Here is a 19,096-nt window from a genome sequence, read left to right as displayed (position 1 = left end):
GAGCCCAATGCAGAACTTGATCCCAGGAGCCTGAGATCACTGCAGAGCTGAAGGCAGATGCTTAACTGATTGAACCACCCAGGTGCCCTTGGCTTTTCATTCTTAAGTACTTGGTCCAGAAGAGGACTTCAGAAGGTGGTTTGTTATTTGGTTTCTTAAAAAAAGTGGTGGGAACACCTGAAAATCTCTGCAGTGTGTGTGATATAGTTAAAACCCATGCACTTATTTTAAAAACCCAGTAACTTAGCATATGTGCTGCCGAAGCGAGCACAAAATATCCAATAACTTAAAAAAAAAAAAAAAAGAGTTCTTCAGTGGTTTTAAGGCAGGCATTCTCTGAGCCAAAACTTACCCTGCTCAATTCAGGACTGACTTTATAAAGAAAGCTGTCAAACTTCTTTTATTGACTTACTGAAGATGTGTTCCTAAGAGAAGGCATTAATTAGAGGGACCATGAGTTTGAGAGGAAGGAGATAGAGGCAGCATTGGGTCAGAACTGAATAAAATGGTTTTAGACTCTTGGAATAAGAGAAGAATATGATACAACTCTGTCGTAGAGAGTTTATGAACATGGCTGCCATCAATTCCCTCTTTCCCTGTACTTGGATAGTTCTCACCTCATCAAGAGGTAGAATGGAATTCTTCTCCCGAATCTAGACTGACATTGAGGCTTTGCCTGATGATAGAGTATGGTGGAAGTGACTTTCAGAGACTTCTAGGTCCCCTAGGTTTCTTAGAAAGCTAGCTTCTTGAGACACACCTTCCTGGGACCCAATTACTGCCCTGGGAGAAGCCAAATGGAGAAGCCACACGAAGGTGTCTGGTTGATAACTATAGCTGATCTCCAGGGGACAGTCAGCATCATTAGTCAGCATCCATCTTGGATGTTCAGTGACTCTAGCCTTCAGATGACTATAACCCTGGCTCCTGTCTTATTACAACTCCATGAGAGAACCTAAATGAGAACTGCCCAGATGTTCCAGTCAACAGATGCACGAGATACTACTACTACTACTAATAATAATAATGATAAATTGTTGTTTTAAACTACTAAGTTTAGTAGCAAGTCAGTCAGAACAAACAATGAGGGTTTTGTCCCTAAAGCCTTGTCTCTGGGAAGATGCTAAAGAGAGGAGGAGCTCTCCAGAAGAGATAGGAGAAAAAAGAACACAATATACTAACAAAGACCTAGGAGAAGGTGACACAAGAGTTCCAGGGGGCTGAAGGATTTCACCCAGCAATAGGTACAGCATGTGTAGCTGGCCCCAAATGTTTTGAAGTACTAGGGAAAAGTCTTTACTTTCCTCCCCTTCCTACTAAAAGGATACTTTTCTTCATGAAATAGCTATGAAGGATTCATTATAGTGGGAAGCCCCACCTCTCATTACCCATGGAAATGAATATTAACAGACTTGAAAGGAAGGGATGTAATTTATGGAGTGCTCAGAGGTGTGTGTGGGGGGTGGTAAGTAGAAACTGAGGGTGTCTTCAGGACTAAATGTTGTGAATGAGGGTTGGCATCCAGGAGCTGGAGAGAACCACAGAAATCCAAGGTCATTGGAGATACAAGCTGGGAACCCCATCAACTCTATTCCTGGGCCTTTGAAAATCCCTGGCCCAACACAGAGCTGGGTACAGGAACAAGTACTACTCAGCGATATCAAAAGCCCTTGTCTTGGGATTTCTATCTCTCCTGCTCAATGGACTTACTCCTGTTTTCTTTTCCCTGCTATTCTGGCATCCCATTGCATCCTCTGGCATAGACCCTCCCTCATGATTTAAACACCTTTTTTGAACTCTCTCCTTTTCGCCGCCATCCTGATTTTGTGTGGTTGACTGTTACTCACCATGTCTTCTCACAAGACTGTCAGAATCAAGTGATTCCTGGCCAAGAAACAAAAGCAGAATCGTTCCATTCCCCAAGGGATTTGGATAAAAACTGGTAATAAAATCAGGTACAACTTCAAGAGGAGGCACTGGAAAAGAACCAAGCTGGGTCTATGAGGAGGCATCAAACATCAGGAGATAGTAAACATAATTGGCACACATATTTATGCTGCATGGAGATCACATGTTCCTATCCTATCAATATGGAAACATCCTTCCTACCTGGCCAATTGACATATCTTATCAAGGAAATTATTTTCTCTTTTACTATGCCACTATACCAGTAGGTTGGTTTAGTAATGAATGTGAGAGCTTTCAGCTGAGCTGCTCTTGTGTTCTGATTTGTGAGGTACTGAATTCCCCTTCCTGTCAGATCTCATATAGCACTGTTTGATAGAACTTTCTGCAGTGATAGAAATGGCCCTTGACAACCAAGTATTTAAAGTGTGGGTCTGTCTGCTAAGCATCTGTCTTTGACTCAGGTCCTGACAGGGAGTCTGCTTGTCTTCCCCTCTCTGCCCCTCCCCCTGCTCATATGCTCGCGCTCTCACTCTCTCTCTCAAATAAATAAAATAATTAAAATAAAATAAAATAAAATAAAATAAAATAAAATAATACCTTTTTTTGAAGACTGATGATGATCTCAGCCTTTTCTCTTTTACTAAACCTTCCTTGTGGAGTTCGGCTCCCATATGCACCCATATGCAACTCTGGCTAACAGGCTTGCATGTCCTCTTGGGGCCTCAGCCCCAGTCTCTTTGTCTGAGGAAGGAGACTAAATACTACCCACTCACCCCTAATTGTCTTCTGAAAGAAGAACAAAGAAGATTTGATTGTAGGTAAACTGGAGTGTTATTCATGTTGCAGGAGATTTTCCTTTAAATGTCCACTAGCGCATTTAAGTATAATTTTATTTAAAAAAAATTACCAAGACAGCATTTCTTTAGGCCATATTTACCATGTAAAGTGAGAGGGACAGATGTTTATAAGAAAGGGATCTAGTAGAATGTGCCTCAGTCTAGAGACAAAGGGAGTCCTTGATTGAGTTCTCACAGGGGGGGACATCTTTCTACCTTCTGAAGTTAAAAACAAACAAAGAGGTGAGCAAGTCCAAGCTTTCTGCAGTCAATTCACTTCAACAAATACTTTTTAAAGAACCCATATGTGCCCAGCGGAATTTGCCAAATAGAGTTTCAAATTATTAGAGCAAGCTAGGCGGAAAGCCATCTTCAAAACCATTAACAGGGTGATGTGAATTTTACTATTTTGAAAGGGTGTAAGATGAGACAGCATTCTTTAATTCTTTATTCCACACCATTTCTAGAATAACAGGCCAAAAATCTTAGGTCTCAGGAATGAAAAATGAAATTTGCCAAGTTATCTAGGGAGAAATGCTTGGATCTGGAAAGACCTTTGCATTCTAAGTTAAACTCCTGCCTCAGGCAAATTCATTCTCAGGGTAAATCAAAATAAAACCAAACAACCAAGATAAACAAACTAACCAGAAAAAGAACAAAACCCCAAACCCACTAAGAACAAAACAATAGTCAAAATTTTTTTAAAAAATGAAAGACTGTGTAAAGAGACTATAGTTAGAGTGAAGGGGAAATGGAAGCCCAATTCAACTCGATTCCATTTATGTCAACCCAACCCAACCCAGTCCAACCCAACCCAACCCAACCCAACCCAACCCAATCCAATCCACCCAACCTAACCCAGTTCCATTCAATCAAATCTAATCCAATACAATACAATAAATATTTATTGAGTGCCTAGTATGTGCTGGCAGAGTGTTAGATTCTGCAGATTTGGAGTTGAGTGAGACATAGTCTTTGCTCCCAAGAAGTTCAGCTTGCAGCATCTGCAGAGCACCAGACATGCATTCATACATTAGAAAATGGCCCTGGCTAGCCCACTACTTCCTGGCCTTCTGGGAAAGCCCTGCCCTTATGACCCCACCTCTGAGCTGCCAGGTTCAGCATGGTGCCTTCTCATCTCTGCATGGAGGGGGATGCCACTGCTCTGTGTGCACAGTTGTGAGGGGCAGTGGTGGCTGGTCAGGTATAACCTATCTTTTCCAGCACATCTGCTAGTGCTTGAATTTCATTAAGATCCCCCTTTTTCTCTCCCTACTGTCAGTATAGCACAAAAAATAATTATTAAAGTCTCTTGCCCACTATCGAAATAAAATACAGCCAGAGACCTAAAAGCACAGCCAGTCCATTGAGAGCCGACTGAAGCTGGGTAAGACTAATAATTCAAAACAGATGAATGGTAGAGCAAATACTATGGGCTCAGTATCCCAGGCTGACCCGACCTTTGAAACTTGCTGAAAGTTATCCTTGAAATTCCCCAGAACTCCTTGAATAACTTCTGTAAAAGGCTTATTTATCACACAGTCATAAATAATATTTGCTAGGTATTTGCTTCATTTATCTAGAAAATGAATTAGGGTAGAAGACACAAGTTCAGTGACTGAGTGGCGTGGGGGTGGGGTGGCCAGGGTTGTGGGGTGACTGTTCACAGTTCCAGGAAGGAACAAGGAGAAGCTGCAGATTTCCATCTTTCATACATGGGGGTTGGGGTGCGGGGGAGATAGGGCTGTTTAAGGAATTTGGTTCAATACAGCAGATTTTAATTTCATTGCTTCTACACAGAGGTGGCTGTAGACGGCTGTCAAGAGACATAGCTCTGGTAAATAATTCAAGTGATACTTTTACAATCACCAAATTGTTTCTGGGCAAGAATCCCAAAGTCCCTACCCTAATAGTTATAGATGCTTGTGACTGCCTTCTATGAAAGCTGTGGGCGTCATTCATTCATTCATTCATTCATTCATTCATTCATTCGACAAATCTATCCAAAGGCATTGTGCTAATTCTGTGGGGGTTATAAAGATATAAAGGACTTAAGTTACATATTTCAAGGAATCTTTATTAGCGAGGAGGCAAGAAAATATGTGAACACCTAAGATACAATGTAGAAAGTGATAAACATTTTAGGATAGGGATACAGACAAAGCTATAGAAATTTAGAGGGCAGAGAGATAACTTCCAGCTCATGACAGGTAGAATGGTAAGAGGGGGCAGGAGAGGAGAGGAGAGGAGGGGATTTCGGGAGGAGGCCCCACTGAGCAGAATCTTGAAGGCTGGGTAGGATTTGGTAGGGCAGAGGTGAATCCTTCCAGGCTGAAGGGAATGTGAGGGGATCAAATCTATATTTGATGCACAGGCTTGGCCCCAGATAGGCTATGAATTTAAAAAGGTGGTGGTAGACCAGGGGGTGGAAGAGAATATAGGTCTGGAAGACTGATGATAGTGCTTATAAGATGTAAGGAAGATTGTATTCATGGGAAGAGAGAGAAAGGGATGATCCACAGCTATTAGGGAGGGTAATAGAAATTGGCAACTAATTGTGTGGGTGTTGGGAGTAGGAAGGAAGATGAAGGAATCCCCAAGCAATAATGTTAAGATCATTTTCTGTCTTGAGTATGTGATGCTATTAAAGACAACTCACAATTTGGGCCTGCATGCTAGGGGTTGAGGGAAAGTAGGGAAGTTAGGAAGAAGTACCTGCTTGTGGGATGGTATCATGAAGGATAATCAACAATGTCTTAAGCTTCTGACAAATGGGGACAGGAAATGTGTTAGAATGTTTGCAGGTGAAGGGGAAGGAGCCAGTGGGGAGAGAGACTGAATATAAGGGAGGGGATTCTACACATAGTTGAGGTGTAAGTAAAGGAATATGTAGCCTGCAGAAGGAAGAAATGAGATATGATGAGTGAATTCCAATAAAGATTTACACAGGGAGAGAGGGAAGTTGAGAAAGTTCCTGTCCTCATCCTGATGAACCTGTGGGCAGAGAGGGCTACACTGAGATCTTGGAAAGTGGTGGATGCTACACACAGGTTGACTGGGAGTGGGGGGTCAAAACCTGTGCTTTGTTTTGTCGCTGCTTTTATTCTGTATGTGGGAGCAACAGGCTCAACTGGGGCTGCGCCTCTGCGGTTTGTCCCCTGCAGTATGGAGCTCTGAATCAGGTGATTGAATTGTCTTTACCAGGGAGGCAGGGCTTTGTGATAGGATGATGACTAAATATTAAGGAAGACAGGCTTGTGTATGGCCAAGAAGCTCTGTCTGGGATTGCTCTAAAGATCCTGTCTTGCTTTTCTGTTTTTCTGAGTGGCTTTCCTGTGTTGACTACCAGTGAACACCTGTTTTCTTCATGGCATAGGATTTTTGGTTGTGATGGATAGATCACTCGGGTACTTCTCATGGTTCCCATCCTTATTCTACAGCCTCAGAACTACACAGGAGCTTAGAGGTCACAATGGCCAGGCGTCCCTAACCTGAAATTCAGAAAACCAGATCTGGGTTTAGTTTCCCTGCAGTGCCCAGCCAGGGAAGCCCTCCAGGTTTAGGGAGGGATCAGGGTGGTACAACTTGTCTGGTGCTGCTTCTCTCTAGAGCAGGTGGTGGTGCTCCTCCTTCAGAGGAGCAGGGAAGCCTGTCTCGAAAAAGGTCCAGAGCCACTCATTTGGGGCATCCTCCAACTGACCATGTCGTAAGTTTAGGGCCCTTGCCTAGAACAGAGTAGAAGCTCAACAGATATTTGTTGAAATTTTAAAAAGTGAGGAAATTCATTAATTACATTATGATTAGAGAAGAAAGAAAATCTGAGGAATTAGGGCTTTTGGTTTTTCAGTTCAGTTTCCTCTCACAGTATGCCTAAGACTTTTCTCTTTAAATAGAATGTTCTCTAATGATTTTTGTGCCTTAAAGGGATGTATGTCTTGGGCTTCTTCTCAAAGTTCTAGAATTTTTTCTGAGGCCTGAGGACCTCAATATGTTTAGGTACTTTGAATGTTAGGCCTGTATCTACTCACTCACTCACTTTTTGTTCATTCTCTCCTTCCTTTCTTTCATTGTGTACTTAGTAACTGGTTTTATATATATATATATATATTTTTTTTTTTTTTACATAGTCTTTCAATAGTTATTGGCCATCTATAAATCAGGTAAAGGGGAGATATTCTTGATGTTCTTGTGAGACGAAGGAATTAGTAAAAGATAGCTTGAAACGGGTTCCTTTAACCCTCGAGGTAGATTGCTACAACCGTTAGGAGTTTATCCCCCTCCCTGGGTTTATACCCTCTTGCACTCTTAACTCTGACTCTCCTTCTACTCAGAGACTGAGCTTTTCACCTGCTGCTTTGTCTCCTGTGTAAAAACAGAGGCTGAAAAGCACATGTGCAGTGAGACTTGTCTTTTCTTGCTGTTTTTGGAACCCTGTGCCTGCCGCTCATTTGAAGAACCCTGAGCCGGCTTCTGGTGATGAGAGACACATGACCCAGTTGCCTCTGTCATCCCCTCAATAACCTACCTACAACCAGACATTTGAGCGATACCCTTAAGTTTTGGAATCATTTGTTTTATGGCCACAGCTAACTGAGAAAACACATCTCTTTATCCTTGAAGAGACTGTAATTAAGTGTCTGTCCAGCCAAATATTCATTCTTGCACCAAGATGTGCTTTAATAACAACCCCTAAATAATTCTGCAGGGCACAGCTAGCTACAGATATTTTCCTTTAAAAAAAAAAAGATTTTATTTATTTGTTTGAGAGAGAGAGCATGAGTTGGGGGAAGGGGCAGAGGGAGAAGCAGACTGATGCAGGGAGCCTGATGTAGAGTTCGAATCCAGGACCCGGAGATTATGACCTGAGCGGAAGGCAGACACCCAACTGACTGAGCCACTCAGGTCCCCCTTTCTCCTTTTTAAAAATTATGTTCATACTTTCCTGAAAGGCACTTGCTCTCTTACGATCTCTGGGCATGAAATCAACAATGAATATTTATTGGATTCCCAGTCACCATAAAGACAAGATGCAAGGTATGAGCAGTCATCACCAGATTCCCAGATCTGATGGAAGTGGATACACCAGAGGCATGAGTGAGTATTTGAGGGAGCACATTCTAAGACTCCCTCAGGGAACACTGGAGACCTGTTGCTTCAACAAGAACTTTGCAGACAAGACTCCATTCTGGCCAGTTCAGGGCACCTCAGTCATCCCCCACCCCTAGGATCTTGCATCCTCAAAGGGCCAGAGGCAGCTGTTGGGCTAAAGACTCCCAGAGGCAATATCTCTGTTTGCAGAGATACTGGAGTCTTCGGGAGTCTTCACTGGGCTCAGCTTCCGGGGCATGCGGGCCCACCTGAGGAGTCTGTGTTTGCTATACAGAGAGATTGGCTCCAGAGGGTCAGGCCGCAGCCTGCTTGTGAAGTGCTCTGTGACTCAGTGGTCCATGCATTAGTGGAGGAGAGAATTACAGGGGCAGGAGAGGGTCAACCCTATGCTTGACGCCACAGAGAATGTAAACAAGGTAAGGAAGTGATGTTGATATCTAGATAAACGGTTTTGATGATGGTTTTAGTGAGACCAAGATGATAGGAGCCACACCTGGACTTAGAACGTTACCGGCTCTATTAGAGGATGTGGTGGAGCTCCCAGCACGTCAAAGCTGGGTTTGCACGCATCCCGCCGGGGCCAGCCCCGATCAGGAAAGTGTAGAACTTATGTTCAGCTCCTGCCTCTGGGTTCTCCCGCTTCCATCCTCAGTCACCCCCCGGTCACCCCGACAGCCCTGTGAGCATCTCCTGCCCCCCTCTCCAAATCAGTGTCCCCATCCTCTCTGGGCTCTGTTCTCTACCAACAGACAGTCAAGTCCAGATAAAGGCGCCCAGCTAATCTGTCGGTGCACACGTCACCCGTCCCAGATAACAGGACTCATTGCCCTGGATACTTTGCAGGGCTCTTGCTGTCCCGAGGCAGCAAGGTTGGGCTGGAATTGAATTTGTGCCTGGGGTTCAGGGCGGAGCACCTGAACGGATGGAGTCTCACTACGTCTCACATGATCACCCCAGGTGACAGGTCCGGCCTCCTCTGTCTGGCGCTGGCCTGTGGTGGCAGTCTGACCTGGTGCAGCTGAAAAGTACCAGGCTTGGGGGCGGACGAATCTGACGTGGCCTCTCATAAGCTCTGTGACTCGACAGGATATCTCTGGACCTCAGGATTTCTCAGCTTGAAAGTGGGAGGATGACACCTACTGTGTGGATGGGCTGGCTGCAGGAATTAGGGAGAATATGTGAAACATGTTTATCCACAGGGGACCTCCTAGAGGTAGTGCTGGGATGGGGGAGGGCTCCTCTTATTTAAAGAGCACCTCAGAGAAGAAGGCTGCAGACCAGGCTCTGGAGCCAGACCTCGTGGGGTGAAATCCACCAGTCACTAGATGTTCTACCGAGAAAGATACTTTTCAGGGCCCTGATGTCCTTATCTGTAAGGGGTGGTGGCAGTCCCTGTGTCATGGGAATTAAATGAGATATTTCAGGTGTGTGATGGAGCTGGCACTGCACCCAGGGTAAGAGGATGCTCAGAGAAGACAGACACTTGGGGGTGGGACAAGGACTTAGGGCTTGACTATTTGCCTCCATCCTTCCCAAGTTCACAGGGAAGGAACTGGGGGCCCGCCCCACATGTTTCAGCTCTGGGGTGGTCTCAGGGTCTGATGGGTCCAAACAGCTCATCCCAGGAGCCAGAGTGCTAACCTGAGGCCTGAGAGCTGCCAGGACACTTCTCCAGGTAGAGAGAGGTGTGGAATACAGAGGAAGGCAAGGAAACCAACCCAACAGTTGCTTGGCCCCTCCTGGGTGCTGGCAGCTGCTTTGATACACAAGATCTTCACGTATCCTCCGAGCCACGTGCTGGAGGTCTCATCCCTGCTGGACACATGAGGAACCCTGACTTGCTGAGGTCATGCAGCTCAGAGGCAGTAGAGGGAGATAGGGACACCGGGGCGCAGGCTGCATCCACCGTGGCAGCGGGAGTCCTCTCCTGGGGCTAGTGGTTGGGCCATGGTCTGGGGGTGGCTGCCGTAGGGGATGAGGGAGAGGAAGATAGGTGGTACAGGACTTGGTTGCCTGGGATCCTGTGGGGTGCGGTTTTGTCAATCAACAGATACAGGCTACCTCCAACTTGCAAAACAGGCCATGGGCAGCTGGAAATGGGAGCTGCTGCGTGTGCTGATTTGGGGCAGTCACTGGCACTGCCTTCAGGAAAATTGCCAAGAAAATTCCAGATGCTAAAGCACCCCTCCTTTCTTTTTTTCCTAGAAGTCTTCTTGATCACAATCCTAATGTCAGTCTGTTTTCTCAGATTATTTCTCTTTTTCCTTCAGAACGGAGACAAGGATCTAAACAAACAAACAAAAAGCAAAATAAGCGATCGCAAACGCAAGAGAAGTAAGAATCTCGGGGCCTATAGTTTTGGTTAACGGAAGCATCACTGTTGCATGTGGCTTTTCTTGTTGGTACTGGGCATTGGCTTTTGTGTGTCTGTGTGGAATGAAGAATTTGTCACTGCCAGTGACAACCAGTGGCTTGCTGGAGGAGGCAATTGTGTGTGTCTCCTGCTGTGTGTGGTCACAGCTAGCTTCCGGGGTGTCCGGGCCATGGAATAAAGAGGCCCAGCAGCTTGGTCTGTCCCTCAGTGATTTCCTGTGGGGGCAGTGGCCCTTGAAGAAGAGGATTTCACGGGGCAGGGCCACCCCTGCTCTGCCTTTGCATATTTTTTCCTCAATGAGCCCAGGCCTGTGTGATGAATGCCATAGAAGGGAGCCCCAGGCAGGGGAGGAGGGGCAGGAGGAAGCCTACACTTTTACCCTCCCATCTTCAGTAGCCAGGCCATAGGTTACTAACCAGGGTATGGTGGATCTCCAAGGCAAAGTCAAAATGAATAAGTTTAATTTATTCATTCTTTCTGTGTTTCTTCCTTTCCTCCTCTACCTCCTTCTTGCCTTCCTTCCCTCCGTTCCTCTGTACATCCATCTGTCCATCCATCCACCCAACCATCTATGCTTTTGTGCAAGAGTTGTGGGGGAAAAAGATAAGATTAGGCTTCTATTCTTTAAGAGCCTCCAATCCAGAAAGATGAACAAATACACACATAAAGCAAAGTAGAAAAATAGCAGGGCCAGAGAGCAGAGCATCAACTGCCATAAGCATGAGAAAGAGACTCAGCTGATGTGGGTCAGCAAGGAGGGAGATGGAGCTGACCCCGGAGTGGGAATAGATGAGGGGATTTCAAATGAGGGAGGTGACAGGATTAGATTCTTAAGAAACAGGAACAGAAAAGGTAAAGTTTGGAAGGCAAGAAGCCGTGTGATATCCAGGGAAAGGTGAGCTGTTTAGTTTGGTCACAGAGCAGGAGCCAGTGGGAGGTAAAGCCTGAGGGAGAGTTGTGAGACAGGGCAGAGGGCCTCTAAGTTAGGCTTGGTGCAGTAGGCAGTCAGGGTCTGCTCCAGGCTTGTAGACAAGTGTGCCGTGTCTAGAGCTATGCTTTGGAACAGCAAAGCTGGCAGAGACAACGGCACCAGGAAAGATTCTTCATGACTCTCCTGAGATGCACACTGAGTGGACCATATCTACTCTTGCTCCTTGACCTTGGAGGAGTCTCTGCTAGCCAGGTTAGGCTAGTCAGCCACTTCCCTTCACAGTTGGCATCCTCTCGTCCTGCCCCAGCACTTGGCAGTGGCAGGTCAGTGCCACATACCTGAAGATGTGATCCAATGAAGGCGCCTGGGTGGCTCAGTCCGTTAAGCGTCTGCCTTCAGTTCAGGTCATGATCTCAGGGTCCTGGGATGGAGTCCTGCATCAGGCTCCCTGCTCAGCAGGGAGTCTGCTTCCCCCTCTTCCTTCTGCCTCTCCCCTGCTCATGTACTCACACGCAGATTCTCTCTGTCAAATATGTAAATACAATTTCTCCTCTCTCTCTCTCTCTCTTTTTTTTTAAAAGGATGTGAATCCAACAAGAAAGCATTGCCAGGCATGACCAGATGATTGAGGGATGTGCAGCCATAATGGAAGAGAAACATCAGCCAGAAAAAGTTTTCAAAGTCTCTGGGAGGCAGAGTTTGAGGCAATTAATTTGGGTCAGCGACAAAGAGAGGCACCTCTTGGTGGGTGTGACTGTCCCAGTCATGTCTGTCTTTTTTAATGAGAGGTTAGCGTACCTCTTATGGTGCACTTCAATGAGTGTTAAATAATTGTCCACAATAGTAATCCCTCCCCTCCAATACTTTAAATGGGCACCATGAAGCATTCTTTTGGTTTAAGGAATACAAGGCTCCCAGCATACAAATTCTGTATCTGGGAAGGTTCACACGTTGAGAACTGTTGAGCCTTACTGCCTCGATGCAAATGGATTCCTGAAGTTAGCAAATCCAGACGCTACCAGCTTCTGAGAGATCAGCACCCAGAACTGAATGGACATGGAGTATTTTTTTTAAAGATTTTATTTATTTATTTATTTATTTATTTATTTATTAGTTAGAGAGAGAATACAAACAGAGGGATGAGTAGAAGCGGAAGGAGAGAGAAAGAGTCTCAAGCAGACCCTGCACTAAGCGTGGAGCTGTTTGCAGAGCTGGATCCCATGACCCCGGTAGTATAACCTGAGCTGAAACCAAGAATCTGATGTTTAGCCAACTGAGCCACCCAGGCACCCCAGGAGTAATTGGAGTAAAAATGGAGTAATTAAAAAAATATTTATTTATTTATTTATGAGAGAGAGAAAGAGAGAGAGAGGCAGACACAGGCAGAGGGAGAGGGAGAAGCAGGCTCCATGCAGGAAGCCCGATGTGGGACTCAATCCCAGGACTCCAGGATCATGTCCTGGGCTGAAGGCAGTGCTAAGCCACCAAGCCACCCAGGCTGCCCAATATGGAGTATTTTTAAACAAACATTTGACAAACATCTACTACATGCAAAGGTCTAAGCTGGAGCTAGGGCTGGAGGACTGACGATGAACACGCGTCAGTCACGGTGCTGTAGGCACTCAGAGGGTCCTGTGAGTGAGCAAAGAATAAGCCTCACTAACATTCTGCAGGGAATAGGTATTTCATTATTATGCTTTTAAGTTTACTATCTCATTTAAATGTATTAATACATCCCTATAAGATAATCAGTAGGATCATTACCATGGAAGGCTGAGGAAACATGCTCAGAAACATGAATAATGTTAAGAATCAAGTGAGAGAGGGCTAGGGAGAAAGAGAGCAGAGCAAATGGGAGTGAGGGCAGATTCTGGGTGTGGAGTCAGGGTAGGGTGGTTAGCCATAGGAGGGACTGTGTCTTACTTACCGAGCATCCTCAAGCTAGCACGGTGCTTGGCACGAGAAGCACTCAGTCCATGCATGCTCAATTTGCTCTTTTCTCTTCAGTAAATTCAAGGGGCAGGAGGAGAAGGAGCAACCACGGAGGCCTACTAAATGTGTAGGAGTAACTGAATCAGATGGAGCCCAAGGCCCCTCCCACACGGGACCTGCCAGCTCCCAGGTATAATCGAGGATCAATCTAATTCTTCCACTTGAATGTCATGATAAATTTTGATGCAGCCTTAAAACTAGGGGGTTGAGAAAAATGCCTTTCCTGGTGGATTCCAGCAGGATGCCACCATAAAAGGGTACGCGTGCGTGTGTGTGTGTGTGTGTGTGGGTGCTCATGCACCAAGCTTTCTCAACCCCGTGCAAACACGGGAGGCTTCCTTTCCTTGGAAAGCCTGTGACAGCCCAGGCTTCCATTCACAGGTTGGAGAGGGGGCATTAATCTTCTTGACATGGCAGTGGGAGGGGGAGGGGCATTGGGGGCTGGAATTCCTCAAACCAGGACATCCCCGTGAGCGCAGATCCTTGTCCTTGGCTGTGTGAATGTGTTTTAATTTGTAAGCCCAGGGCATTAAAAAGTCAGAAGGGCTTGAAGAAAATCAAGTAGTATTATAAAAGGCAAATATCATTTCTCCTTTTTCTTCTTGCTGCTTTTTCTGGAAGGCGGGCAGAGGTAGAGGGACTCTGTGCCCACAGAGGAACTTGGAAGTGTTTTCTGGGAATACACACGCATGTTCTCGGCAGGAGGTGGCAGAGGGGGCAGGGCGAGGGGGAATTCATGCTGCAGAGAGGACAGGTCTGGTGAAGTTTAAACTTGTGAGCAGAACATAATTTGGACAGCCAAAGCCTTTTCAGACTCCTGGCCAGCTGTGGGGGGCCTCTACCTCCCTCTGGGAGTCCTCTTTACCAGGACGTGTGTCCTGTGCGATTCCTCTGCGTTAAGCGGGGCTTTACTGCCACAGAGCCGGGGTTAACCGAGAGGAATCCGGAGGCTCCACAGGCCCACAGGGGTTGCTCCTCTGGCATCAGGTCCCCTGCATCTGGAGTGAGGAAAGGTGAAGGTGCTCAGGTGCCCAGACACATTGTCACAGAGACTTAGGACAAAGGCGCAGGTGACTGTTCCGTGCCCTTCCCGCATGGCTCACTGTCTCAGGAGCAGGCCGCATACTCCATGCCTCTTGCCCTGGCTCTGGCCTTCCCCCACCTGGAACACTCTGCAACCTCCCCTCCAGCTGACCTTCACGTGACCCGACGTAGGTTGTGCCTTTTTCCTGAAACCTCCAGCCGAGTCCAGGTAAGAGTCACCCCCACAGAACTTAATGCCTACCTCTTCCCTAGTGGCTTCACCTGTGAGGCTCTGGCCTCTGGGGGTGTAGTTACCCTCTCGTAGGGGAGCTGGAACTGCCCTTTAGTCTGCCATTCAGGTCTCAAGGGAAGTGTCACTTCCTCCAAGAGGCCTTCCCTGATTTAAGCCTTCCAGATATAACCAGCCTGTTTGATTTTCTCCACAGCACTTCACACTTTCTGGAAATCTTGTTTTTGTGTGTTTGTTTTTCCTTGTCTAACTCGCTAGAAAGTACAGCAAGAAGGCACTTTTCTGCCTTGTTCACTACTGTGCCCTCTCCCCCCCCCCCCCCCCCCGCTCCCCCAGGGCGCATTGTAGACCTTCAAACAAACAAACAAACAAACAAACCACACACTGAATAAATGAAAGAATGAATGAATCCTCTCTCTCCCTGGCATGGTGAGCAGTGCATGTTTGCTAGCGGAAGGGATAAATAGCTCACGGGACAAAGCTAATGACGCATTGTGAGGAGAGAAAAACGATGCAGCCAAGCAGAGGGGTCCCAGGAACAGAGCCAGGATTCGGGGTCGAGGTTCTGAAATCCACCCGGTAGGTGACTCTGGGCTGGTAGCTGGATGACACTCCTGGCCCTTCTTCTTCCTATGCTCTAGAGCTCCAGAGGTGAGAAGGTTTGTATACTCTGGCTTGGCCACCAGACCTGCCGTGGCAGCCCGGGCCTGCACTCAGGGAGCGCTCAAGTGCCCGCGGCTGCAAGGCTCTTTATGGAGCCCCTGGTGCAGGCCTCGTTAGTGAGGAGAGGAAAAGAGAACAAAGGGCAACCTTCCCAATTATTAATAAGGCAGCAACCCCATCCATCTTAATGAGACAGGGCGGAAAAAATCAGCGGCCGGGCAGCCAGTACACAATGGGACACAATAGAGACCCTGCTTTCTTTTTTAAAAAGAGGAAAGAAAGAGAGACAGAAAGGAGAAAGCTGTGCAGAAAGCAGTTCCAAACGTCCACCTCCATGCACTTCGCAGAAGGTGTCACCTGCTCCGCAACCACAGCGACTTGAAAGAATGCAGAGGGCGTGGTGGTCCTCAGCGGCCCTGCAGTGGGTGGGGCGGGTGCACGGTGGGGGGTGGTACCCATCCCAGCAAGAGCCTTTGCTTCCTGGGTGCAGTGGGGCCGGGAGGGAAAGAGGAGATCTCTAGCCTGGGGACACAGGACCTGATGCATTCGCTGGGGCTCAAAGAGACTCATTCATTCACCTTTTCAGTGCTCCGCGCCCCTCCTCCATCCCCTGACGCCAAAGATTTTCTGAGCCCTGGATTTCAGTCTTGCCCTTGCCAGCTGTGTGGCTTTGGGCAAATAGCTTTAACTCTTCACCCTCGGTTTCTTCGGGCGAGCCTACCTCCAAGACTGGCTGAGAAGATTTTGTTGTGCTAATCTATGTACAAATGATTGTCGAAATGTCTGACACAAAGAAGGCATTCAGTAGATCTTAATTGCATCAGAATCTGAATCTTATTTCAGCTTGTGGTCAGGCAAATGAGGTCTTCTCCGGGAGGCTAGAAACATCTTGAGGGTGGTTCTGTCTCCTGTATACTTCAGCTTAGCCCAGGGCCCGGCACGGAGTAGCTGACTGAGTGATCGAGAGGTAGGAACTAGAATGACTTTATCAAGATGAGAGGCTGATTAAGTGTTGGTCAGACCCTGAAAGGTGGGTGATTGTCCTTTGTGCTGGAGTTGCTCCCTGAGGTGGAAGCCCCACCAGCCTGGAGTTCCCGGGTTGCAAGGCCCCACTGGGAGCACGGGCACACTGCTGCACTTCCAGCTGGTCTGCACCTGCCTAAGGGGGTGGGGGCAAGAAGGAGGGACGCACCACACGTAGCCTGAGGTCTAATCAGAACCCCCCCCCCAAAAAAAGAACCCCAAGAGGTGAGCCCACAGCGATTGGGCTGGAGCACCAAAGCACACAGCTAGGGACTGCAAAGCAGGAGAGGAGCTGGTCTCTGGCGGCCGCCTATGCTTAGGTTGAGGCTTCGTGGGGGTTATCCTGCGGGAGCATGTCAAGCATTTTGATGTGGGGCAAGTGGAGGGCAGAGGAGCTGTTGGTGAGGCTAGTGCTGTGCCATACAGGGTGTCCCAGGTCTGCACCCTCTGCTGGGGCCCGGAGACAGGGCAGGAAAGCTTCTGAGGAGAACAAGGCTCTCCACTCACATGCGGATGCCCTCCAGTGGAGCTGAGGCTGGATCCCAATTAGAGCGAGAATTCCTGCCAGTGAATGTGGCCCTCTGCCAGGACCCTCATTAGTTTGGCGGGAAATCCTTGCAAACCTTGCTGGATCCTGCCACATGCCCAGACATGCTCCCTGATGTCCAAACCACCAGGCTGTCTGCCTCCCCTCTCTCATGGGATGACACATGGTTTGTCCAGCATTTCCTCAGAACAAACACCCCCAGGCCTCTGCATACTCGGGTGCTCTCTGCGGCACCCAGGGGAGCAAGTTCACTATCCCTCCTGTCCTGGGACTGGGTCCAGTCCAAACGGGAAAGGTGTGTTTTGTGTGGCAAGTTATTACAGGATGAATTCCAGCAGTCCGGAAAGGGAGGCTGCCAAGCGCTTCCCTGGTATGACAGGTATATGACCTTCCAAGTCTCCCTCTTGGCACAGCTTAGGGTGGATTACCCCGGGGCAGGACTTGTGCCACACCCATTATTGTCGGGAGGGTAGAGGGGTCCTAGGCGAGTGGCCTGGCATCCACCAATACCCCCACTGTGTGACCCCATGCAGGCTCTTTAACTTCTCTGAGCCTGTTTCTCACCTTCTTATGCTCCCCATTCAGAGTTAGAGCAAGCAGAGGAATCTCTTCTCTTAGGGGGATGCATGGGGCAGTGATCAGATGCCCAGACTGGGTCTGTGGTACCCTGGGAGTACGGGAGGCCCAAGCAAAGCTAACTCAGATGGGGCAAGGTCACAGGGAGCAGTTGAGGAGGGGATGTGTAAAAGGGAGAGAGAGAGAACGCACGTCAAGTACAGACCTTTGCACATAGTAGGAGCTCATTAAATATTTGTTGATTGATTGCTGGCCCAAGAGTTCTGACTCCTTGCTTTGTTTCTGTGTGGTCTGGAAGAAAGATGTAGAATATGCCTCCAAATTCATCCAACCTGGACAATGGGGGCAATTATCCAGAAATGTGAGCCATCGTTCACCCCACTTCCCACACTGAGTCTTTTGCAATAATTACCTGACATTTCAAATGAGGCAGGATTTTTAAGGACCTATGTAATTGAAGCTAGGGTTAGAGACTCACATTGTTCCTTCTGCCTGAGAAAGACATTGATGCTCTTCACCCATCTTCTCTTCTTTAAAATTAATATTTAATCCTTTCACCATCTTTCTTTTTTTTCACAAAAAATTATGGTCATTGTAGAAATTTTGAAAAATGAAGAAAAACAAAGAGAAGACAGTTTAAACTACCTAGGATCCCAATGACCAGAGATAGTTAACATTTCAGTGTACCTATTTCCAGGCTTTTTATCTTTTTTCCTTCCTTTGTTGCTTGCCTCTCTCCCTGTCTCCTTATTTTCCCACTATTATTTCTGCAAAATCTGAATCATGCTGTATATATTTTTGTGTCCTATATTCTCTGTATGTTATTCATTCATTCATTCATTCATTCACTCATTCATTCATTTATCATTCAGCAAGCCTTTATGTGTTATTACCTCGAGCTGGAAAACTAGACTCCTTAGCTCCGTGCTCCGCCCACATAGGGTTGAGGTTATCACAGCATCATTCTCTTCCAGCAGCCATGGTGGGTTTTCCAATATAAAACTCCAAATGGTAAAGATTGTTCTGAAGTCAGCCACTGGTACCAGGCCCCCTGGAGTGCTTACCAGGTATCAGGGCACTGTTCTATGAGATACAGTTGTGAACAAAACTGATGCAAATCTCTGCCCTCGGGAAGCTTACATTTTGGTGGTGGTGGTGATGAAACAGACAAGAAAATAAATGAGCAAAACATGTAGTGTGTTAGAAGATCATAAAAAGTAGGTAGGGAAACAAAGCAGGAAAAGGGGATAGGGAGATGCTGGGTGCAATTTAAATCGGAAAGACCTCCCTGAGTGGACGATGTCTGAGTCTGAACCAGCAGGGCAATATTCTCTCCCGAGATCCCCCATTTTCTGTATCTAGACTTCGGCATGGCTTTCTTAGTCAGGTGCACAAAAAATTTAGGCAAAAGTCTTGTATCAGCCATACTGATAATGCAATAGCTAAGAAGCAAAATGCAAAGAAGAGTGCTGGAAGCCTATGATCAAGTCCTGGGTCTTCCCCCTCAGGTGATCCACAGCAGGAAAGAGCATGCCATGAGGGAAGGCAGCATTGGTTGTGGGGGGGGGGGTACATCGCTGGCACCTACCTGCTTGTCACAGCTATGCCAACAGGGTGGCTTTTTCATCTCTTCACTTGGACAAACCTGTTTAAGACTAAAAAAAAAAAAAAAAAAAAAATCACATCAGAGCAGCTCCATTTTTGGTGTTGGCTTTGCTTTTTTCACACTGATCTTTGCCGAGGTCATGATTGTTGCTAACATTTGCACTGGGCTCTTCAATTTTCAAGTTCTGGTGTTCCCCACGTTCCTAATGCAGTATGGGATAAAGTAAAGGAAGTGTGGTGGTCAGAATTTTCTTTCTAC

The sequence above is a fragment of the Canis aureus genome, chromosome 15, assembly GCF_053574225.1.
Source record: "Canis aureus isolate CA01 chromosome 15, VMU_Caureus_v.1.0, whole genome shotgun sequence".
NCBI lineage: Eukaryota > Metazoa > Chordata > Mammalia > Carnivora > Canidae > Canis > Canis aureus.
This window is presented reverse-complemented; position numbering follows the sequence as displayed.